The sequence below is a fragment of the Balaenoptera physalus genome (assembly GCF_965194825.1).
Source record: "Balaenoptera physalus genome assembly, chromosome: 2".
NCBI classification, from domain to species: Eukaryota; Metazoa; Chordata; class Mammalia; order Artiodactyla; family Balaenopteridae; genus Balaenoptera; species Balaenoptera physalus.
The window spans coordinates 153,606,193-153,631,658 of record NC_138883.1 but is presented as its reverse complement, the minus strand read 5'-3'; the positions used below and the strand labels follow the sequence as shown (position 1 = coordinate 153,631,658).

Below are 25,466 nucleotides of genomic sequence, written 5' to 3'. Positions count from 1 at the left end.
GTAGAGTTGAGCCAATTCCTCTTTTCAGACAGCCCCAAATAAAAGGAATCTCACATTTTGCCAATACTGAAAATAAGTTAAAATTATGCAATTTCCACAAATGGTTAACTTTAATTACCTACAGAATGAGAAGTTGACCAGATTTTCCATCTGCTTTAATTCAGATGCATAGGATTTACTCACAGTCCATTTGTTCATACATTTTCAGTTATGGTTTATTTTTCATTGCAGTATCAGGGTTTCCTCTTTTTCCAAATTCAAGAGTCTCTGTCCCACCCAATTTCCTTTTCATGGACTATGACCTCCCCTCCTATCCCAAAAGCAAAGTTTACCAGAATTCACAGTCTAATACGGTAAAAAAGAAAATCGCATGCCCTCAAGTATGTAGTCAAACCATACTTGAAGAATTACAACAAAATAAAGACTACAGACTTGTTTTTACTACATCACTAGCCTGGTAAAATTTGTGAACTAGAGTAATACAGGCAAATTCCTTTGGCCCTCCTGTTGGCCCTCTTGTGTTTGGTGAATGAGGCAGCACACACACATGTGCACACACACAAAGTCACAAAAATAGCCATGGCTGCTTATTCTAGTCCGAGATAGAAGTCAGATTAATAAAATGGATTTAACTCTTGATCATCCAGGCTAACAGAGTTGACACTGCAAACTTTCAGATGGTACAGAAATTGAAAACCCACGTTAGCAATCTTCTCTACCAGTTACGGGGAGCGTAGCCTTGACCTCACTTCCTCTCACTTGCCTGGTGTACAAAATGGGAATAATAATGGTATCTTCCTCATTGGTTGTTGAGAGACCTTCCCCAGATCAATGTATCGAGAGCTGAACCGAGGCAGCTGGAAGCCACAGCACACATACTTCATTTTACTTCACTGCAGACCTTGTCACAAGAGTGATAGTTTTTTGGTTCCTAAGAATTGTGTCACCCATTAAGGAAGCTACCAAAAATCTTTGTTATAATTGCTAACTCATTTAAATATAACAGCATCTAGTGTTCCTTGAATTCATGCTCCTTTAAAAAATGGATAGTGCAAAGAATTAACAAAAGTAGGGAACAAAGTGTTCATTGTCTTAATTTGGGGTCCCCAGAAGCAGACTCTGAGACTAGGGTTTTAGTAAAACCCAAGATAGGAGCTGTCCTGTATTCGTTTGGTTCATTCTTTCCTTGGAAAGCGGAGGCACGAAACCCCCCCATTTCGGATCATCTTCCATCATGTCATGCTGTAGTTGGAACCGGAACGTAATGGCAAACAGAGAGCTAATGCTGTTATCTGCAAGTTACTTCCTCAGACAGAGAAAGCATGCATGTTACTGAGAATTTAAAACTATAATTTGCCTGGATGGTATACAATTCATAGAATGGGGACCTAAGTGTAAAAGCTACTACACAGGAAAAGATCTTGTAAAAATAGCCATCGCTAACACATGTGAATGCTGCCATGCGCCATGATCCTCTGTGGGCATTTACATGTGTCATCACATGTACTCAACAATGTCAAGAGATAGTAGGACAGCTCCTATTTCACACATGGGAGCTCAGGTTTAGAGGGGTGTATCCTGTCCGTGGTGGAACCGGAATTAGAAGGGGAGCCCACTGAGCTCATCTCCATGCACGCAGCCACTGCTGCATGTGGTCTTTTTCTCTCTTCTGGAGCACTACAGTCCTTGCTTTCACGCCCTCCAAGGAACCAGCTCACTGAGGGCAGAGCTCTTGTCTGCCTTGCTCACTACTTGCACAGCACCAGACACAAATAAGATGGAGAAGAGACACATGTCTGCTGATCATTCATAGCACAGAGCTGCTCATTCTCAGCTGCATTTCTGCCCAAAGAAAGAAAAGTTGGGGTCAGTTTTACTGGCCATGAAATGTTTAATCCTCCCTGCAAAGCTGACTCAGTCACCGGGCAGGCTGTATTTTTGAATTACCATGTTTTGTCAATGTGAGCTGGGGCTACTCTTTATAAGTCCACTCTACTCACAGGAGATATAGTTTTAGTCCTAAATAAATGACGACTTTTATATTTGAAATGTATGTTCTAGTTTCTAGTATATTTCATTGTCCTGGGCAGCTTGGTATTTATGGCAATCTGGATTTCCTTGATGTGTACTGGGTTCCACTCCAGATTACATTTGGAACTCCCACTAAACAGGATGCTTCAGCAGATGTTTTCATGGGAGATTTATCTATATCTATATATAAATACATGTCTATATTCTATGGACAATATGGATCTATGTATAGATCGATCGATCTATCTACAGATCCACATTGTCCATAGAAGCTGTGAATCATACCCCTATCAGTTGTGGTGTTTGTGTTATTTCCAGTCCTTTCCAGTGGAACCTACTGGAGGAAATGACACAGCAATGGGAATGCTATGTTGTCCAGGTCCCAAAGAATTTCCTCAGGCTGGTGCTAGTGAATACTCCAGGTTTCAGAGTAAATGTTCTTTGAATGAATTGTGTATAACTGTGTTGATTCCTGAACAGATATAAATCTCAAAAAAAGAGGAAGAGGAAGGAGAAGGAGGCGGAAGACAGGGGAGAAGGAGAAGAAGAAGAAAAAGGAGGAAGAGGAGGAGGAGGAAAGGAATGGGAGAGTTAGGAGCATATATTGGAGTTTGTTTATTTATAATAAGGAGCAAACCAGAGAAATGCCAGCACTTGGAGAGTCCCACACCCCCCCTTGTTTTCTTTGAAATCTCCATGACTAAATTTGGTGATTAACAGTCAGTTATGTAGATAACAAAGTAAATGAGATTTTAAAGTGAAAACTAATATTGAGAAAAGAATTAGGAAGGGAATTATAAAGAGGTTGTTTTTGGTACAGCAGCAGAGGAAACGGGATCTGTTTATAGAAGTGGACGTTGAAAGCAGAGTACTTTCTATTAATATCAACAACCATTACCTAAAACATTAGCTATTTTCGTTTCCAACAGCAGCTCCTAAATTTATCCATATATTAAATATTTTCCTTGGAGTGCATGATGTAAGCCCAAAATATCACAATGTTGATGGGATGTTTAACGAATACAATTGTATGCTGATGGAATCCTCATTACTAGACAGTAAAAGCATTTCTTTCACGTTTCTTGATCAGCTGTTTCTCATTTAGGGATTCACCTCTTTCTCAGGTTCTCCCTGACCTGCACTTGGAAATCTCAGCCGTGGACACTGGTGCAAGCGTTTTCTGTCTCGTCGGCATGTTAGAAACATGGCTGTGCAGGGTGCTGCCAGAGGCGGAAGGGAGACGGGAAACGAAAGGTCTTGGCAGTTGGCTGCACGAAGGAGACGTGGAGGATGGGTGGCGGGTGGAGCGCTGCGGGGTGCTTGGGTCTGAGCCAGGAAGCTCGGCAGTGACCAGGGACGTCCTGCAACCAGAGTGGAATTTGATGATTTTTTTATAAGAGGGTTTTATCTCTCTGTTCCAAACATTTTCTCCCTACAAATAGCCAGCAAGAGAAAAGACTAGAGAAGGAAGGGAAGAGGCAGTTGGGGGCTGAGAATTCTGGGGGGAAAGGTTAGGATGATGCCGGGGCCAGGAACAGAGGGGAAGTAGGGCTGTCAGAAAGAAAAGCGATTCTCTATTAAATCCTATCTTCCCTGGCAGGGAGCAGGGTCTTAGTACTGTGACGTCTGGGCCCATCCTATTGGCCTGGACCAGGTACATCTATCAGTGTCTACCAAGATTTGCACCAGACATATCCACGTCCCCTCCAGCTGGCTGCAGGAGATGCTGAGGTCATCCTGGCTGTGCTTCTGTAGCCTCCCTTGGTATTTCCCCTTACCTCTGGGTCTCAATCCATGCTCCACGAAGGCAGAGCCCCATCAGTCACGCTCAGCACTCTGACTCCACGGTCTGTACAGTGCCTGGTGCTGAGTGTGCACTTAATGAACACTTGCTGAGTGGATGATGCCATAACTGCATGAATTAGAAACAACCTACTCAACTTTAAATGGTAGTAAGTATCTGTGGTCGGCAGATAATGCACCTCCCCAAAAATGTTCTAGGAGAGGAAATTTTTCTTTTTCCTCTGGCCATCTTAGGTTCCTGGCTGGGGCTTGTAAATTAGACAGACAGAAGAGAGATTCACAAGGGGAAAACAAGCAGAACTTTTGTAACGTGCAGCGCTCATACACGCAGAAAACTCAGCAGTGAGTAACTCAAAGGGGTGGATAGAACTGGGGCTTATAGAGCATCTTAACAAAGGAAAATACACTTTCAGAAACATGACAAGACAAAGGAAAGGGACTTGTGGTTTTAGGGTCAGCAAGGTATATGAAGGCAAATACTCTGGGGAACTACTGGGAGATAAAGGCCAGTTAGTAAGTGTGTTGTGTGGATTCCTCTGCTGCCAGCTCTGGGCTGATCAGTTTCTAGAGTTGTCCTTGGTGATTAACTTCTGTCCTTTCTAGAAGAGACGGGAGGGGACACCTTTACACATTTATTTCCTGCTTTTAGGCAAATGGGGGAGGACAGAGAGCTTTTCTTGTATTTGCTTCTTCTCACTTGTCTTCAGCTCCAAATAATCCTTATGGCACAGTGGCGTATTCTGGTGTGGCATATTCTGCTACCCCTCAATGTCTATATCCTAATAACAGAATCTGTGAATGTGTTAGGTTATGTGTAAAGAGAACTAAGCTAGTAGATGGAACTACATTTGCCAGTCAGCTGACCTTGGGATGGCATGATTGTCCTGGATTGTCTGGGGTCCAATGTAATCACAAGGGTCTTTCTAAGGTAGGGAGGGAGGAGGTGAAAGTCAGGGAGAGATTAGAAGATGCTACATTTCTGGCTTTGAAGATGGAGGAAGGGGCCAGGAGCTAAGGACTGCAGGTTACCCTAGAAGCTGGAAAAGGCTAGGAAACACATCCTCCCCTAGAGCCTCGAGAGAGAATGCAGCTCTTCCGATCCTTGGTGTTAGCTCAGTGAGACCCATTTTGGACGTCTCACCTCCAGAACCGTAAGATATTAAATTTGCACTATTTTAAGCTGCTACATTTGTGGTAATTTGTTTCAATGTCGATAGGAAACCCATCAAGTATCTTTGTGTACAGAGCTGACCTCTTGAAAAGTTGTGTACTAAAAACATCCTTTTTGTCACTTCCATTTCCCTTCTCAGTATTCATTTTCTTCTACTTATGGCATTGTTATTTTCCACTGGTAATTAATTTATACTGTTCAAGAACTAACTTATAAAATCTATTTTCCAATGGAGGAAATTATTTCATTTTAATATAAAACTCCGGCAGTTCAAATCTTTCTATGCTCAAATAAAGCGAGTATTTTCTGACCCTCAGACACCGTTTTTGCTACTGCCTGCTCCACATGGACCAGGGTACAGGGTGGCTGATGGGGTGTCTGAACCAATGAAGTATTTGACCAAATTGAATTATTCAGTCAATCTTTTGGTTTGGATAATTCAATTCAACCAAATGAAGTTTCAGATAGCTTGTAACTGGTACCGAAAGAGGTTTTATTTCAGTTGGGAAAGGTCATCCTTAGAAGTTAGAACCATGAGCCTTTTCATTACTTCCTGGAGCATAAACTCCTTACTCAACCACCCCCATAGGTTGATAATGCACTCTGGAGTCATGCACCTCTAGACAGTGTCTTCACTTACCCAGGAAAGCAGACACTAGAAATTTCACCACCCAGGATCAAGGCATGAGCTCTTCACTCTTATCTACTCAGATTTCTCTGCTCTTATGTACATTCACTTTCACAGCAAACACTTAGAGAAACAGTCAAGGACTCATGAAAATCTTGTTTCCTATAGAGGTATTATATAAAGTTCACTGGGATGAAGTGGAAATGATTAAATATGGAGAAATAGCATGGTAATGCAGAGTAGAGTCCATGAACCAAAGCAGAGGAGAGAGTTTTTATTTTTGTAGTCTTTTCTCCTTGTCATGATTTATGTTAAAATCACGTAGCGGATAATCTGAAAACACAGTTGCTGGAGCACCAATATCACAGTGTCCATCCTTCCCAGGCCTCTTTGTTCTGAAATCCTGTGCATCTATTCCAGAAGCAAGAAACATGAGCAGGTTCAGAAAATGGAACAGCCGCCTGGATGTGGCATTGTTTAAGTCACTCTCAGCCTCAATCTTCTAACAGAGAAAGCACCTCCCACTCTTGACTTAATTTTCTTTCTTCTCTGACTGTGCACAGGCATTGAAATAGGAGCATGTAAATCAAATCTCCTAGGCTGTCTTTAAGACATAGGTCAGAAGACAGCTCTCTGAATAATGAACTAAGGGGACGTGTTAACTTAAATTTAGTAGAACAAATCGACATACACACGTACGTCCAGAGATAATTTATATGGTGTCTGCATGACAGCCCCACAGCACTTCACAAGATTAAAACAGAGAAAGAAAAAGAGCAGTAGTAAGGAAATTCAAGCCTTTCAGTCTCAACCATTAACTCCAACAAAGCTACAACTGCCAAACAAGCGGGACATCATTGTCTGAGTCCCCACATAGATGACTGTGCTTGTTACCTGACTGGCAGTTTTGAAGAAATTTTTAAACACGACAAGTCATCCACACAGTTCTTTGGAAAAAGAGTGCAATGGCTAGGGCAGTGCTAGCTGCTGTAACCAGCAGACACACAAACCCATTAAGTGGCACCAAGTGATGGAGGTCTGTTTCCTTCTCAAGGGATGTGCAGAAATGGGTATTCCTAGTGGGTGAGTGGGTGGCTCTGGCTTTCCTCCAGGTGGTGATCCAGAGACCCAGGTCCTTACACCTTATGGCTCCACCCACATCAAGACCCTCAAGGCTGTGCACATCAAGGGGGTTAAGGGGAAGATAGCCTGGAGGATTGTGCATGGAAGAGTTTTATTTTCAAAATAAAGAGCATGAAAGGGGTGTGCATCACTTACTATCACATTCAATTGGCTGCCACTTTGTCACATGACCACAAGGAACTCTGGTAAATGTGGTCCTGCCATTTTCCAGGAGGAAGAGGAAATGAGTGAACAGACAACTGGTCTCTGGCACTTAGAAACACCAGCCCCGCCAGTGCAGGAAGCATTCTGGGACACCGCCCCCCCCAAACCCCTTGGTTTTACCACCTATCACAATTGATCGCAAACTTGAGTGACTGAGAATTGTGAATGTTAACAACTAAAAGCGTAATCAGCATTTGCCAATTTCAAACTCTCATTTTCAGGTAAAAATAAAGTCCAGGAAGGCAAAATAAGTCTTTGAGGACCATAGAATTTAGCTACCGACAAGGTCAAAACATTTTTTTAATTTATTAAATTTATAGCTTAGTGTTCTTTCTACCACAATTCATAATTCAGTATTTGATTTTTTTATCATAAGCCCTTCCTTGGACTTATTAAAATGAGCCATCCTGAATCACTGGAGTTTGGGAAAAAATGATAAGAACTTAGGGACTGTGTCTATTAAAAAATGTATTGATGAAAATAAGTGAGCTGGTGAATAAGTATTAGTTACACATCTTAAACTCTTTTGAAAGAGACTGCTTATGCATGCAGACAGTCATGTTCTTAGCCTACCCACATTTTCAAAACTTCCCCAAATTTGTGACAATACCATTTATAAATATAAGAAATAAGATGATAAACATTTTCCTTTATGCAGATGATACAATCTTATGATTCTGTACGAGGAGTGACTTCAAGAAGTAAATGAAGTTAATGACCCTTACTGTCAGCAGGAATTGTTCAATATCAATCATGCTGAAACAACATTGTCATTTTTCAGCAGGCACTTTTTAGTATGGAAAAAAAAACCCCATTAAACTCTATTCACCAGGTTAAATCATTTAGTTAGATTAATTGGACCTTATAGATAACATCCTATGAATTTCACTGAGATTCAGCTATATTCATTTATTGACTAAAAAATATTTATTGAGACCCAGTTAAGTGTCAGAGAATATGTTAAATACAAAGTTTATGCCTAAAAGTCTATGCTCTTTTGTAGAAATGTGTTTTGCTATTGATCTGCTTCCAAGTTTCATGCTAGAGGTGGAAGATTGATAATTCTTCTCTTTGAATAAATTCAGAGCCAATGAACGCATTTAATGTTTTATGGTTCACACTGATGAGGTGCTGTGGACTGAATGTTTGTGTCCCCCAGAACCTAGATGTTGAAGCCTAACCCCCAGTGGGACAGTATCTGGAGGTAGGCCCTGTGGGCAGTGATTAGGGTTAGATAACGTCATGAGGTTGGAGTCCCCATGGTAGGATTAGTGTCCTTATAAGAAGAGGAAGAGACACCAGAGCTCTCTCTCTCTCTCTCTCTCTCTCTCTCTCTCTCTCTCCCAAGTGAGAACACAGTGAGAAGGCGGCCGTATGCAAGACAGGAAGAGGGCTCTCACCAGGTCCCAAGTCCACTGGCACCTTGATCTTGGACTTGTAGCCTCCAGAACTATAAGAAATAAATGTCTGCCTAAACCCCCAATCTATGCATTTTTTGATTTGTTTTGTTTTGCTGTAGCAGCCTGAGCCAAGACATGAGACTTTTATGGAATTATGATGCGACATTTAACAGAACAGGAGGCATTTCCTGGAAAACCTACAGGTCATGTCTGGCTACTAGTGGACTTGAGGTCTACTTGAAAAAAAGCAAAACTCTCAGTTGAAACAAAGGCAAAAACCAGAAGATGTTAGAGTTTACAAGAAAATGCAAATGCTACCAAGACCATATTCCCTTTTTTTGTAATGTAGATTGACCTCATTATAAAATGTGTTTTGAAACAATACAATATAATCCCACTTCGGTAAATGAAAAGTAAATTTGAAAAGAAGAATATATTGCAAAATGTTCAAAATTGTGATGAGTGGGTATCCTAATTACAGGTGATTTGAAAAAACTAATATGGCAGAGTTTAGTCAGTTTTTCTCTCCTCACTTCTCTAGAAAAACACCTGGAAATGGAGGGGGGGTGTTTTAGAAGCCAGAGTGGTTCTCATTCATTCGTGCAGCAGTGCTTCAAGCACTGGAACTATATCAGGAACAGTGAGGCACCCTAGGGAGACAATGGTGAGAAAATTGGAAGTCAGTCTCTCATGACTTCAAGGCCAGGGCTTTGTGATTTGTAGATTGCCCTATTCTAACCTTATAGAATGTTCCAACTATAAGTGTGTCCTTACCCTTGATTACTGTGTGATGAAGGGGAAAAAAAGTGCCCAGAAGTTTTAAATCATCGAGTTGGAAGACAGCTGCAGGCAGTTAGTAGGTTTCATGTTATTCTGGACTTAAAGTACCACCACTTACAAGTACATGTAAAGATTTTCTTTCAGATGTTTTCATTCATGTACAAAAACAACATATCACATTGATTGCTGTATTTTATGTATAATGTAGAGATAATATTGTGTAGGCAGGGCCATAATTCATTTTTCTGTAATCATGAGCTGAGCAACAATAACTGGGGAAACATGCAAATATCAAGGCCTGGTCATTCTGCTGACACGAGGGGGAAATACCACGCCTGTCCATGTGCCTTGCAGCAAGAAGAGAGAGTTCTTGGAAATTTGGAGGAGAAGGGATAGTGACTAAATTAAGTATATAGGCAGTTTGGACATTATACCTAGGAAAAATAAAGGGTGCATATTTTTAAAGTATTCTTTTTTTCTTATCCTATTTGCATCTAAATGGGAGCACTTGACTGTAATTTAACAAAAAATTATCTTTGGAAAGTTCATTTTAGTAATTAGTAGTTCTTAAATAGTGGCCATTTGGATAAAATTATTACCCTAGGGTTCAGCTGCTTCTCCAGGTTAGCCAAATATTTTTGAGTGTGGAACAACGACTGGAAATTACATTGAAACAAGATTTTGCATTAATTATCTAGTACTTCCTCATTTTTGGCCAAGGCAAAAATACTGTCAAAGAGACCATGGACTATTTCTGCTTTTCACCCACAGTGAAAGGAGAAAACCGTGATCAAAGTTCCAACATAAGAATCCCACATAGGGTTTTTCTTCTTTCTTTTTTAGCAAAGGACTGCTTTACAGTGGCTTGAATTTCGGGTGAAATTTGAGATCTGGCTTTCTCTCTTGGCTGAACTGGATCCGCTATCCTTTGCTTATTTAAAAGGAAACGTCAGCTTTGCAATTTACTCTCTAAAATTGGTTGTTGAAGCTCCCTGCTGCAGTGGAAAGACACCATCTGTTTTAATAATACTGATGGTGAAAGAGGGGACGGTTGTGAAATGGCGCTGGGAGAGCTCTGGGCGAGCACAGCTCCACTTGGAGAAGGATCGCCTTTTAAGTTCATGAATGTGGGTTAAATCCGGGCCATACCAGGTGCAGGATCAGTCAGCACAGACTCACATGCCCTGGGGAGGATGGGTGGAACTTGTACACAAAGGAAACCAACTCAGAAAAGTGATGTAAATATCTGGGGGAGGGGGCGCAGAATGTAGGAGAAAAGCAGCAACAGTGAGAGGAATATGATAGGGCAGCCACAATTTTTAAAGGTTTTTTTTTTTGACACTTGCTTTGTTTTTTGTTTTGTTTGGCTTTTGATCATTACTGGAAGACGAGAAATTCCACCACAGTAAGCCCCACTGAGCTGAACCATCACTCTCTGGGCATCTGAGAGGAGAATTTCCTTTTCCTGCCACTGAAACAAAGATTCTATTTCTCAGCTTTGAAAACTCCACAAACCACTCACTCACTCACCCACTAGCTTCTGGGTAGACCTACATGTGCATAACTGGACTGTTTGTGTACTAACCAAGCACACACACCCAAACACACATACGTGAAAACATGGGCCCCACACACGTACACACAATACACGCAACCAAGCACACACCCAGGCACACACAGATAAATACACATACACACAAACACACATATACACATGTCAAATACACACACATGGGCAAATTAAAACATATACATATCAAATATACATACCCAAACACACACATAAACATGTATCCCACACATCTACACACAATACGCACGACTAAACACACACAGACACACACGTACACGCACAAAAACAAAACACACACACACACACACACACACATACACAAAAATATACATACAGATACACACATGCCTGCAAACACACATGCATATACACACAGGCAAATACACACACACAAATATGTACATACACCCATAAATACACAAACAAAACATACACATATACACAAGCACACACACTCACAAAATATGCACACATACCTGCACATGCACATATGCACACACACACGTGAACACACACACACGCACTGGGGAGATTCCCAGCCTTCCAGGGAGAGGGGTCCCGGCCACATCAACTCCTCCTGCAGGCATCGTCTGCTGTCTCATTTTGCTCCTTTCCAGGGGTTTGAAACTCAAGGTACAAATAAATATATGAGCACCTCCTGAAGTCAACCGTGTGTAAAAGGGCATTTTACCTCATTAGCCTCTGCCTCTAAGACCAGTGCTGATATTCTAATGTAATCCTTAAAATGCCCAGGAGTGACTCTGCAAAATGTAACCAAGTATTACAAGATGTGCCTGGAACCAGCAGGTGTGATCCTATAAAGATAAATATAATGCTGTTACTGGCATTGATTTCTTTAGCATCTTATCAGATGCCCTGTTGTAGCAACAGTCTCTTTCTGTTTTCCCGTCTGCTTCACCAGAAGATGACTCAATCCGCAGACCCAGAAACCGTGGCACAATCACAACACTCAAAACAGCTTGTGTGTAACGGCTCACAGCTCCTCTCGAATTGGATCCTGCCTCTCTAAGCTAAATGCAAGTTAACTGATTCCTAAAAATACCTCCTGAGATGAGTCATCCTCTTGCAAGAGCCCTGGGGAATGTTTTCCACAGAAACGGTGGGGCCCGGAGCGGGGAGGGGGGCGCGCTCCCTGCTGAGTCCTGTCAGCGGTGCGCTGTGCTGTGTCTCCCCTGTTCCCGGGCGCTGGGCTGGGCTGCTGGACGATTTGCTGAAATCAGATCTGCAAGCCTGGCAGCAGTTTCGGCTCCTCCTCCCACGACAGTTCCCGAAATGAAGTGAACCTGGGCCCAAGGAGAGGTGCAGGTCAACAAGATTCCCTTTATCCCCAGTGAAGGAGAGCAGCAAAACCCAATGTCCAGGGCCAGCAGCATGGCTCTGGGCTGTAACAGGAAGCCTCTTCTTACAGCGGTCCCTTTCCCAGACTCCAGCCCTGAGAGTTAAGTACCAGGCTGGCCACCCTATCCCAGCATTGAATTGATGGAATGGAGAGGGCGCTGGGGCCATAAACACCTGTGCTGCTCTTACAGACCCTGTGGTGGGCAGAGTCCGCTGAGCCCAGACCCCTCGCTGAGTGATGCAGCTGATGCTCCCAGGGCCTAGGGCACTGCCCTCACCAACAACCGCTGCTCCTGGTTAGAGAATCCTGGAAGGCACGAGAAATCGAAAACATTCTCTAAGAGTGGGATTTCAGACTTAAAATTGTGTAAATATTTTGGTGGAAGAGAACCTTTATAACATTCCTGAAATTAGGCAACATGAAAGATCAGTGTCCTCATAAGGATAACACAGATGTTTCAGACCCTTATTCATAGCAGGCAAGATACAAATTATAAAAAAAGAAACACAAGGGACTTCCCTGGTTGTCCAGTGGTTAAGACTCCGAGCTTCCCCTGCAGGGGGCCTGGGTTTGACCCCTGGTCGGGGAACTGAGATCCTGCATGCTGTGTGGCATGGCGAAAAAAAAAAAAAAAAAGGAAACACAAGTAAATGTTCATTCTGATTATTAATTTGAACAATAAATCATGTACTCTTAATTTGGAAATATATTTAGCGGCTTTAAATTAAAAAAAAACAAACCACAAAACCTGGTTTCAAGCATGAGATTGACACAGGTAGGCCAGATTCGCAAATCCTGGTAATGAGCGGGGATTGGGAGAAAAAAATCCACTTCTTAGGCTGCTAATCAGAGTGGGATGTGGGACCCTAAAATGTCTACAGTTTTTGTAGAGCTGGGAGGGGGATAAACATTCACAACATCATGAGTCCCAGATTGTCGGCAAAAGAGACATCCCTACTTATACGGCTGCCGATGGTGTTGAAGACCCATTACTGTGCCCCCATGATTGTTAAATGGACAGATGGCAGGAAAGGGGGATGGTGGAAGAAGAAGGTGGGAAAGCCGGCAGAGAAGGAACAGAATGAGAGGAAAACGAGTTCTCCAGAAAAATATTAACTCACCTCTTTTGTGGGGCTGAGCCACGTTTTGTGGAGCCTAAAACTTCTACAAGTCCTAGAATCCTCTTTTTAAGAAAAAGAGCAAAGTTATGAATACAAAAAATTGGTGCAAAAGTAAGTATTTGTTTAGAATGAGAAGGGACATCCTGACAAGTTACTGCAACTTTGGAGACTCAGGCCCTTGCTGAGATCCCCCCTGGCCATTCCTAGCTGTGCCATGAAAGGACCCCCCTCCGACTGCCTCCTGGGCTCCCCGCAGCACCTTCTCTTGGGGGCATGAAGCTCTGAGCTGCTCAGGGAATCCATCTGGAGGGAGAGGACCTGCTAGATGTCCACCAGGTATTCATTCAAAACACAGTTGTTGTCAGAATGGCCATCATCAAAAAACAAATGCTGGTGGAGAAAAGGGAACCCTTGTACACTGTTGGTGGGAATGTAAATTGGTGCAGCCACTATGGAGAACAGTATGGAGGTTCCTCAAAAACCTCAAACTAGAACTACCACATGATCCAGCAATTCCACTCCTGGGTATATATCCAGAAAAAAGGAGAACACTAATTAAAAAAGATACATGTACCCCTATGTTCGTTGCAGCATTATTTACAATAGATAAGATACGGAAGCAACCAAAATGTCCATCAACAAATGAATGGATAAAGAAGATGTATATATACAATGGAACATTACTCAGCCATAAAAAAGAATAAAAATTTGCCATTTGCAACAACATGGATGGACGTGGAGGGTATTATGCTAAGTGAACTAAGTCAGACAGAGAAAGAGAAGTACTGTATGATATGACTTATATATGGAATCCAAAAAATAAAACAAACAGATGTATATAGTAAAGTAGAAACTCACAGATATAGGGAACAAAGGGAAGAGGGGAGGGGCAAGATAGGGGTAGGGGAGTAAGAGGTACAAACTACTATGTAAAAAATATGTAAGCAACAAGGATATATTGTACAACACAGGGAATTATAGCCATTATCTTGTAATAACTTTTTTTTAAAAATTAATTTATTTATTTATCTACTTTTGGCTGTGTTGGGTCTTCGTTTCTGTGTGAGGGCTTTCTCCACTTGCGGCGAGTGGGGGCCACTCTTCATCGTGGTGCGCGGGCCTCTCACCGTCGTGGCCTCTCCCGTTGCGGAGCACAGTCTCCGGACGCACAGGCTCAGTAGTTGTGGCTCACGGGCTTAGTTGCTCCGCGGCATGTGGGATCCTCCCAGACCAGGGCTCGAACCCGTGTCCCCTGCGTAGGCAGGCAGATTCCTAACCACTGTGCCACCAGGGAAGCCCTGTAATAACTTTTAATGGAGTATAATCTGTAAAAATACTGAATCACTGTGTTGTACACTTGAAACTAATATAACATTGTAAATCAACTATACTTCAGTGAAAGACCACAGTGGTTGAGGATGTAGCGTATGTTAGCACCATTCTGGGGGTTGGGGATCAAAAAGTGAACGAGACAGAAATGGCCATTGTCCTTGTGGTAATTAACACACTGGGAGAGAAAAACAGACTTTTTAAGAAAGGCAAAAAGTTTTAAAAGTCATAATCACTCCTCCAGCCCACAAAAAAACAAACACATCTTCTTGTTACATGGGCTTTGCCAGAATAGACTGTTCTGTTGTATATGAGCCATGTATACTTCAGGATTATCAATACAATTGTTGTATAATATTGATCCTATTCCATAAATAAAGCCAGAAATACAAATTAGAAACTATCATGGCTGGCACTCTGTCTGTGTGCAGTACACAGATAAGGAGGGGGAATGAGGAGGGGGAGGGGCTGGGGGGAAATGACCCACATGGTGAGGGGCAGTGGGGTGACACGGTGTCAAAAGTCAGGCCCAGTCACAGAGAGAATGCTGCTCTAGAGGGACAGCTGGGAACCCCTGACGTCCCAGAGTCCCAGATAAGCTGAAACTTCCCAGAGCACAGTCTGTAAAATCAACACCACTTTACAATAACCCAACTCAAGTAAAAAAAGCTCTTTTCAATCAATATCCGAGTTAGGGTGTGTGGCTTGAGAAACCTTGCTCAGGAAGAACCTCTATATTTCTCTTAACAACCAAATTTTTGCCACCAAATGTCTGCCAGGTATTGGACCTACAAAGGATGGTATACATCACAAATTTGGATGCACATACACGGACTCACGCACAATACACAACTCAAGTGAGTCTGGTGCACAGATTATGAAGCTATCTTCACAATCATTTTGTTTCTGCTGTGCTACAAAGAGCAATTCAGCCCTTTTCAGAAGTCCTTGAAGCCAAAATGTAATTCCGGGAACACACAATTATCAAATTGTTTCTGAAGCAGCTGATGAAAGGATTTCATCTAAAATATTGCCGACAGGGCTTCCCTGGTGGCGCGGTGGTTAAGAATCTGCCTGCCAATGCAGGGGACACCAGTTCGAGCTCTGGTCCAGGAAGATCCCACATACCACGGAGCAACTAAGCCCCTGCGCCACAACTACTGAGGCTGCGCTCTAGAACCTGCGAGCCACAACTACTGAAGCACGGCTGCCTAGAGCCTGTGCTCTGCAACAAGAGAAGACACTGCAATGAGAAACCCACGCACCGCAATGAAGAGTGTCCCCTGCTCGCCGCAGCTAGAGAAAACCGGAGCACAGCAACGTAGATCCAATGCAGCCAAAAATAAAATAAGTAAATTAAAAAAAATTGCTGACAACGGAGCCATTTATGCAAGGCTGGGAGTGAAAGGACGGTTAAACGGCGGATTCCTGAGAGCACTTGTTGAGGGACATAGCCTGTATTGATATTTTAGACCATGGCAGGATTTTAAGTGTTTAAGATTTTTCCATTCTTTGAATCTTTACTTCCACTAGACCCATTAGGCCCTGGGTCCAGTTTACCTGAGCCTGTCCTCTGCCCATGTCTGGCTGATGTTCAGATACTACGTGTGCTTTGCACATTTGCTGCTTCATCATCTTCTCAACGATCATGGAGACACACTGTACCCGTGTTTCCCCGCTGGCCCCTAGACCACCCTCAGGTGGCATGTGCAGGGTGCCACGGTCTCCAGGACTCCCCTGCTTGCTGGGGCTCCACCTCAAGATACGATACTTCAGTTGTACCATAAAGAGAATGGGAACACAGCTCAACTATGTGTGGGTGCAGTTGGGGACAAAAGGAGCTTCTGAACCTCACAAGGCCACCTTCTTCTTACAGCCTCCTACTAAGAAATTAGACATTCCTCATTGATCTCAGGGGTCTCAGAGTGAGAAGAAAGGGAAAACCTTTCTTTTCAGTGGCCCAGCTAAACAAACAATACGGCGGGGCAAGTTATATACACAGAATCCAGACACCACCACGGGTGTGCATCATACCGTCAGCGGGCCTCAAGGCAGATCAGTTTAGTTCATTAAAATTAAGATGAATCAAAAGCAACATTTTCACTTCATTCAAAGAGTCATACTATCACAAAATATACTGCTCTGTGTGTATACTAAGCAATGCCTCCTTTATGATGTGGTTGGAGAATGAGCTAGTCCACTTCCAGGAATATTCTGGATGAATGAAGTGTCCCACTATGCAAGGACTTTTTAAAAATTTAACTGTTATTTTCTTAGCAGCCCTTTAAAAATATGCATTAAAGTTCCCTGTTTTCTGTCTTAATCATATAATTTATTTCTCAGATTATTCCATAACCTCTGCCCTACCTTTAACAGTGTGAAATTAGTACACTAAGAAATCATAAAAATTTGGAATTAAGCTTGGTGAAGTTTGTTGTCTTAATAAGGCCTTTCAAATTGTATACCAGTGATAAAAGCCAAATCATGTTTATGCCAACAAAGTCCACAGTTCAAAATCTGGCTGTATATTCAGGTATATCTCTTCTTCCTCCTCATTATCCACTCCATCCCCACCCTGGACTCAGGAAACTTTGCACCTACCGTTTGTCTCCAGTGCCCTGCGCACACCTGGTCATCCAGTGCACCCAGCTCTTATCTCCACCCAGACACCAGAGTCCCATGAATTGTATCTTAACTTGACTGTTCACTTCTTTCCTGTAAGGCCAAAACCTCACACTGAGAACTTCCTTGTCACTGCTCAGGTCTAGCCCAGGCAGCAGAAACTTCTCACAATCCTTAGGGATATAATGCAGAGTTTCACTTTTCTTTCTGTGTGTGTGTGTGTGTGTGTGTGTGTATGTGTGTGTGTTTAAGCAAAAGGAGAATACCTGAATCTGCAAGAGTTGGAGGAGTGGTGGTATTGAGTGTATCAGGGGCTCTATACTTACTGATTTCAGGTTTGATTAATAATCAGGTGGATTGTTACCTATGTTGATCACATGTGGCTCTAATACAGCTGCCCCTGGAGTTCAGGTTTGTAGAGAGGGTGTGTCCACTCTTCCATGGATGGCTAGTAAGTTTCCATGTGCTTGGCAACTCTGACCCCTCGGTGGTGCCCGCCTGGAGTGCCAAGTAGAGGAGGGCCTTTGGCCATATCTAGTCTTAATTGAGAGGCAGACTCTTGTTAGCAGTGCCTGTCCTGGGGCAGGATGGACTCGTAGCTTATATGACAAGGCTTTACGACTCCAGTCTTCTACACAAGAGCCTCCAACCATTAATGTGGCTGAACTCTTCTTTCCACTTTGTCCCTTTCACGTCAGGGAGTGTCCCTCCGCATCAGATCTTAAGGTCGTCAATGGACCAGGATCCATTGGGCCCGCTATTTACACTCTCCTTGTCCAAACCCATTCTAATCCATTACTTCCAAACTTCTATGGGCAGGAAATTAGGCCATTCAACTTGTTAAAATTGTGCTTATAATGGACTGACTTATGGACAGAGGAATCAATAAGATGGACAGAAAAGGAACAAAACAGAGGTAACAAATGTTAATTACAAAACTTGGGTGGAGGTTACATGAGTGTTCACTGTGCAATGCTTTCAACTTTTTGGTATGTTGGGAATTTGTATAACAAAATGTTGAAAGGGGGATTTAGCTTATGGTAATAATTAATAGCTAATGATTTGTTGGATTAAAGACCTAAATGTAAGACCAGACACTATAAAACTCTTAGAGGAAACATAGGAAGAACACTCTTTGACATAAATCACAGCAAGATCTTTTTTGACCCACTTCCTAGAGTAATGGAAATGAAAACAAAAATAAACAAATGGGACCTAATGAAACTTACAAGCTTTTGCACAGCAAAGGAAACTATAAACAAGACAAAAAGACAACCCTCAGAATGGGAGAAAATATTTGCAAATGAATCAGTGGACAAAGGATTAATCTCCAAAATATATAAACAGCTCATGAAGCTCAATATTAAAAAAACAAATAACCCAATCAAAAAATGGGCAAAAGACCTAAATAGACATTTCTCCAGGGAAGACATACAGATGGCCAAGAGGCACATGAAAAGCTGCTTGACATCACTAATTATTAGAGAAATGCAAAACAAAACTACAATGAGGTATCACCTCACACCAGTCAGAATGGCCATCATCAGAATGGCCATCATCAAAAAATCTACAAACAATAAATACCGGAGAGGGTGTGGAGAAAAGGGAACCCTCCTGCACTGTTGGTGGGAATGTAAATTGATACAGCCACTATGGAGAACAGTATGGAGGTTCCTTAAAAAACTAAAAATAGAATTACCATATGACTCAGCAATCCCACTACTGGGCATTTACCCAAAAAGACAGATGCACCCCAGTGTTCATTGCAGCACTATTTACAATACCCAGATCATGGAAGCAACCTAAATGCCCATCAACAGACAAATGGATAAAGAAGATGTGGTACATATATACAATGGAATATTACTCAGCCATAAAAAGGAACGAAATTGGGTCATTTGTAGAGATGTGGATGGACCTAGAGACTGTCATACAGAGTGAAGTAAGTCAGAAAGAGAAAAACAAATATCTTATATTAACGCATATATGTGGAATCTAGAAAAATGGTACAGATGAACCAGTTTGCAAGGCAGAAATAGAGACACAGATGTAGAGAACAAACGTATGGACACCAAGGGGGGAAAGAGGGGGGTAGGTGGTGTTAGTGGTGGGATGAATTGGGAGATTGAGATTGACATGTACACACTGATGTGTCTAAAATAGATAACTAATAAAAATAAATAAATAAATAAAATGGGGATAATCTTAAAAAAAAAAATAGTTAATGATCTGTGCCTGACAGAATTGCCTAAAAATAAAGTGCATGTACTCTCATGGATATGATACAATCTAATATACTATATTGGTTTCATAGGTCCCTTTTTTACTAGCTTCCACAATTCTATTTTCTCAATATGAAAATAGTCAAATAAACGGCAGAGCGTTAACTGGGTCGTTATTACATATTTTTAAAGGGCCTTTGAACAAAGTGTGATGCTTTTATGTTGGTTTGCTTATTTTGCCTTGGCTTTTTTATTATATTGGGGGTGGGGGCGATCCAACACAAGTGATTTTTCCCTAAAATACAAATCCAAGATAAACCAACGTTCTCATTGATGTTGTCTCTCATAGGAGCAAGACTCACCTAATTAATTTTTATAAACCTGGGAGAAATTTCAAAATCAGTGGGAGACACCTAGCAGATATTTTAAGTTCAAGTCTATCTCTAATGGCTGAACCAAACTTTAAAAAAATGAGTGTACTATGGTAATTACCCGGGGTTACAAGGGGTCCTGAAAAGCTGATGAAAGACATGCAGTGATAGAGTCAGGAGAAAGAAAGAAATGGGTGGTAGTATTTTTTTTTCTCATGTAAATATTAAAGAGTCATGTAAATTTATCCAACTTTTTTTTTGAAAGTGAAGGCCATAAACTCACTAAATTTAATTTAAGTGGTTCATAGAAAAATGAGTATTTAAAAAATATTTACAAAGTAACTAAACTGAAACAAGCCATGTTAGTCATTTGCTGTCTTACTTTTGGGCTCTGGAAGATTCCAGTTTGTGTCAGAATGGAAAACAAAAAGAACATCTACATCAGCACAGGAGAGTGGATTAAAAATTGGCCAGTGATGGGAAAGGCAAGTAGAGTTTGGCTTGAACTACCAGGGAAGCTCACACTCAACAATGCCCAGAGCCCTGACAACATTAACTGCATGAAAAAATACCAAGAGAATTGCAGGCCTTTGACTTCTTAAAGTAACAGAATTCTATGTAATAAAGTAACAGAATTGTATGTAATAGATTGTTTTGCACAGTTGGGCGGACCAGGGCCACAGGATGACTCGAGGGCTAAGTGTTCAGACCACACAATCGATTGAAGATGTGACTAATGAGCAAGAGCCCAGACAGAGATTCGCTGAAGAAAGAACAAATGACCCTGGCAGACCGAGGGTGGAAAATGTTTGTGGGCCCGAACTCCCAAGCCTACTGGTTACAAAGATGTGGCAGGAAGCATTGTGCTGGTTTCCATTACTTTTGAATAGTTAAAGAAGGGAAAGTCTAGCTCCTTGAAATCCAAAAATAAATCATGGAGGAGCATCCCACACTCTGCGTAGTTCAGGGCGTCATCATGACGTGGAAGCAGCAGCGTGCTTAGGAATGATGGTGGGGGGCGAGTCAGCGGCCTCGGAGGAGGCCAGGGAGCAGACGGCTGCCCTCTCCTTTGGGACCCGTCCACCCAAACTCAGCCCTGGCCTGGAAAACTGTGGCAGAATCTACAGGACTTTCAACAGGACCCCAAAGGCAGCTGCTCTCTGATGCTGGGGACCCAAGTTTAGTGCTTTGGCGTCACTGCTCTGTGGGAGGAGGGATGTGGAGAGGAGGAGAGCAAGACCAGTCTTTTGTATTTTTATCTGAAGGTAATGATGAGAACAGCCCTTATTCTTTACTGATGCAGATGGCACAGCTGGTGAGAGCTGGCCAGGGTTTGGCTCAGGGCAGAGATCAGCCAGTCACCAGCGGTGGGAGCCGCGAGTCCCAGCCTCTCTGGGCCGGAGGTCATTCTGCCTAGAGAAGGGATGGTAATGATCCGGCTCCCTAGCCGGCTGGATTGTCATGGGGATTGATGGAGAGTGTGTATAAAATGCACTGTAGGAGGCGGGTGCATCCGGAGGGCCCACGATGTTCCAGTCTATTCTCTTTGTGCAGGTCATCTCTAATCTGTAAAACCTAAGGGGCAGTTATATTATCCTCTTTACCCAACTAAGACAACTGAGGCTCTGAGAAGTTGGTTTGCCAACTTCTTCGAGTCTAATAAAAGGTGGAGTGTGGGTCTGAACCTGCTCCTGGTGTCAGCACCGAGAGCCCTGGTTCAGGACACCCTTCAGTCCCAGGCAGACGGGGACAGTGGTCACGCTTGGTTCTGGCTCCACATCCTCTTGCTTCTGTACCATAGCTGGCATCATCATTACCCCGTCTCAGGCTCTCTCCATTGTATTTTTCTTTTCCATTTCTATCTTGGGCCACATACACCAACCAATGATAGAAAACTTACAAAAATCCTTTGGGACAGATTTCTATTAAAACATATACATCCGTGCTTCGTATGGACTTACTCTAATGTACACACTCAACAAAGATGGCGTAGGTCAGGACTGCAGCATCAGGGTTACACATCCCTGTATCGTTTTGTTTTTTTACGACAACAAGATCATTTGTTTCCATTTATAAGTCAGGGAGAAGTCGACACTTACTGCCATGCACTTTATAGGGAAGAGATTCTAAGTAGTAAAAACATGTATTTTTAAAAGGTTACGCTACTAAGAATTGAACTTGTCAGCTATGTCAAAGCTGAGGTCAGGTGCGTGAATCATCAGGAAGGGACACAAAGGTTAGTAATACAACCTGTGACTATTTAAAGTGCGGACTGCCTAGTCCCCACCCTCTGGGCACAGGGAGCAGAAACAGTGTGTTCATTTTGCCCTAAAAGTTCCATCACGAGTCGGGAAGGGCCACTCACCATAGACATGTTCTAAATATTTGCTTTTCAGGTGGGCAGAATTACTCAAAATAGAAATTTAGGCAGCTGGAAATTTCAGTGGCCTTAATATTCTCCCTGATTTCTAGCTTCAACCTGTACACACACATAACTGCAAAATATGATTTTGATAGCTCATGCCCAGGCAAAAGGAGAATAACATCTGTGAAAACACACCAAAGCTTAATGACACAGTGCTTTTATTCCACGGAAAAAATGTGGCTTTGATTCATTCTCAAGCTGGAATATATTTCCACATTAAAATAAAATTTGCCCTCTGTTTTAGAGGGAGTTTTTATTGCGAGAAAAGCACATCCAAAAAGGAAAAAATAAATGTTTTTCACTAGGCATGTGAAAAGTCTTCATACAGCATAAAATATATTGGGCAAAATGCCACCACATTTAGTGAAAAGAGCTATCTTGGTAACTCAATGTTGACTTTGAGTGAGAGCAGTAAAGCCTCCTGACGACCTCTGTCCGTCAATGATTTAGTATGTTAACAAACTTAAATAGAATTTGGCTAGCACTTGGAAAATGTAATGTATTTCCTGTGTATTATTATGGGAAAAAATAAACACATATATGAGTACATTCTCAAAGAGGAGGATGGGAAATTATGCTGTCCTATTTTTCTGGCCATCCTCTCTTGATAGCAAATCAATTTGTTTTTTGAAAGCAGAGGAAGGATTTAGCACGTATTAAGTACCTCCTGTTTTTCAGTTCTCTGTGGTTTTGATGTCACACAGCATCTCATTTGATTCTCAAAATCATGTCGAGTAGTAAGTATTGCCATTCTTACTTGCAGGTGAGGGGTCCAGGTGTAGGGAGGTCAAACGGGCCCCCAGGTAGCGCCTGAGGTCAGGCCTTGAAATAGACTTCCTGACAACTGTGGGGAGGCAGCGGGGCTCCTGGCTGCTCTCTGTCTGTGATCTGTGGGCAAGCATCCTTCTCATCACAGTGCTGAGTAACAGGCCCCGCTGGCCTGCCATTCACAATTGTCACGTGGCACCACCCCAGGTGATGCAGACGTTCCTCCCCACACTGGACAGCTACGGTAGATCAGGATCTTGTGAGGCTTATTCTCAACTGTCCAAGAGACCATTTGTGTGATCTTCCAGCACACGCCAGGGGCCTGGGAGCCAGTTCCAGAAAGAGCCATGTCTCTAAGTCCTGGAGCACAACATTTTCAGTTCAAGGCACCGAGCAAATCACTGGTCTGCTTTTATATCTAAGTACTGCAGATGGTCAGTCAAATATAGGGATCCAGCCAAAATCACAGCTAAGTTCTAAAGTTCTCTGAAAGTTGATAAAAGTACAACCCTACTTAGACATAGTTCTAATAGCTGGAGGGGTACAATGCATTCGTCGTTATAGGTTCTGCACAGCACAAGAGCTCTCAACAGGTGGAGGGACCATTACCCTTTCAACTCACTATGGTAGGAAGAAAAAATTTAAAGTCGATATGTCTTTCCTAGATTAGCTAATGGTAGTAGGTGTGAATGATACAGATTGCTCTCTATTTTCTTATTCCACATCAAGTTACTGCTTATATTTCCTTGCTCTGCAGGGACGGGCTTTCTCTTCTTGCCTGTAGGGCACATGCCTCTTAGAGTATATTTTTTAATAAACAACTTTGGGACAAAGATGAAGACTTCCTATATCCAGAAATAACTAATTCAATCCGTCAGTAATTAAAATGGTACCTCAATTTTTAAAATTAGATTAATTTGAATAAAACACAACTTACCTATAAGCATATTAATAGATTAACTTTTAATGATCACAACTGGCTTGGGTGAAATTTGTTCTGTACTTATTCTTTACTTTCTAAACTGTGTCATTACTTTTATTTCTAATCCAAAATAACTTAGTAAATTATTTCCAAACTCTGATAACCTAGTTTTAGCTGCTGGTACGTTATTATGTAGATAGTTAATTATTGCTGGGGAGTGACCTGGTGATCAAACTCCATAAGATACACAAATACAAGCATCAGCCCAATCAGCAGATTTGCTTATGGGGTTTTTCCCTATTGCAGAATGCAGTGTTATCTATCCCCCTCTTACCTAGTAGTTCTGACATGTTATTATTTAGAATCAGCCATATTATGGCGTGAAAATACAGTGAAGTCAAACTATGGGATCGTGCATTCCTAGAAAGGCTCATGAAAAAGGAACAGAGTGCCTGTAGTCAATCATCGCATTCGGTCCCAAAGCTGCAGAATCCCTATGCCCTTTCTCTCTATCGGATGTACCATACATAGTTATGTTTTGATACAATGGGACATTAGAAGATAGAATCTGCATTTCTCTTCGGTTGTTAGTGGATATTTGAATTGGACTATGTTCTGCAGAGTCCAGGTGTCTATGGGAGAATTTTGGTGGGCAATGAATTCATCTTTCCCTATTTTCTAGGTTATCAAACACTTACAAAATTTTCACACTACCTCAGGTAAACTTTTAATGACATATTAATAAATGGCTGAAAACTGTCATTTGTAACTTTCATGGAGACACTAAGTGTTCATTTTTCACGAAGAGCAGCTCTGATGGAGCCGAGATCGTGGAAGTGGAGACAGTGGTCTTCCCACTGCAGACGCAAAGCAGCTCTTCCTGGCAGATTCTGGCCTTGATTTCCCTCCTGGACCCTTCCCCCACGGCCACAGGAATTCACAGTGGACTTCAAAGCCTTTCAGGGTCTACGGAGCAGCGAGCCGGCTGGCAGTCACAGCCCCAGGAGCTCATAATCCCTTTGATCCCGTAGTGTAGTCACAACTGCTTTGAAGCCAGAAGAGGAAGTGAATGAGAGAGTGGGTCCCTTTGTTTCGCTGGCTGGGGATCTGCAGATCACCCCCCAGACACACACCAGTGTGTCTCACCCTGGCCGCACTCCATGACAGCCTGGGCAGCTTGTACAGCATACGGGCCCCCACCATTTCTGATTTAATTGGTATAGGGTGTGGCAATTTTACAAAAGCTCCCCAAGTGATGCTAGAATCACAGTGCTTGAACTTCCCACTTGGATCCATAAGCACCTTCAAGAGACCAATAATAAATAGACCCTCCCATCTTGGGGAAAAATAGAGGGAGGAATTTACTCCAGCTGTGATGTGGCACACACACAAAAAACAAACAAGCAAACAAAAAACACTAAAAACAACAGCTCCAAAACAAGAAAAAGAAACCGCCAAAATCAGAGAGAGAGTGAGAGGGAGAGAGAGAGAGAGAGAGAGGGAGAGAGAGAGGGGAGAGAGGGAGAGAGGGAGAGAGAGAGAGAGAGAGAGGAAGAGAGAGAGGGAGAGAGAGAGAGAGAGGGAGGGAGAGAG

At 42.4% G+C, this 25,466-nt stretch overlaps 2 long non-coding RNA genes across 4 annotated transcripts in view; one reads left to right on the top strand and one right to left on the bottom strand.

Annotated features, from left to right (window-relative positions):
• Positions 1 to 25,466, top strand: part of LOC309655273 — a 204,756-nt gene that overhangs the window by 21,888 nt on the left and 157,402 nt on the right. The window lies entirely within an intron of this gene.
• Positions 138 to 25,357, bottom strand: LOC309655263. 3 transcript variants are annotated; one of them, XR_014260718.1, is made up of 4 exons: positions 23,889 to 25,357; positions 11,797 to 23,311; positions 3,145 to 3,392; positions 138 to 1,842 (listed from the first exon to the last, which is right to left on the bottom strand). It is a non-coding gene; the product is annotated as an uncharacterized lncRNA (long non-coding RNA). The 3 variants fall into 3 exon arrangements; XR_014260719.1 differs by having other exon boundaries at positions 11,797 to 25,356; XR_014260720.1 differs by lacking the exons at positions 11,797 to 23,311; positions 23,889 to 25,357 and adding an exon at positions 3,810 to 11,639.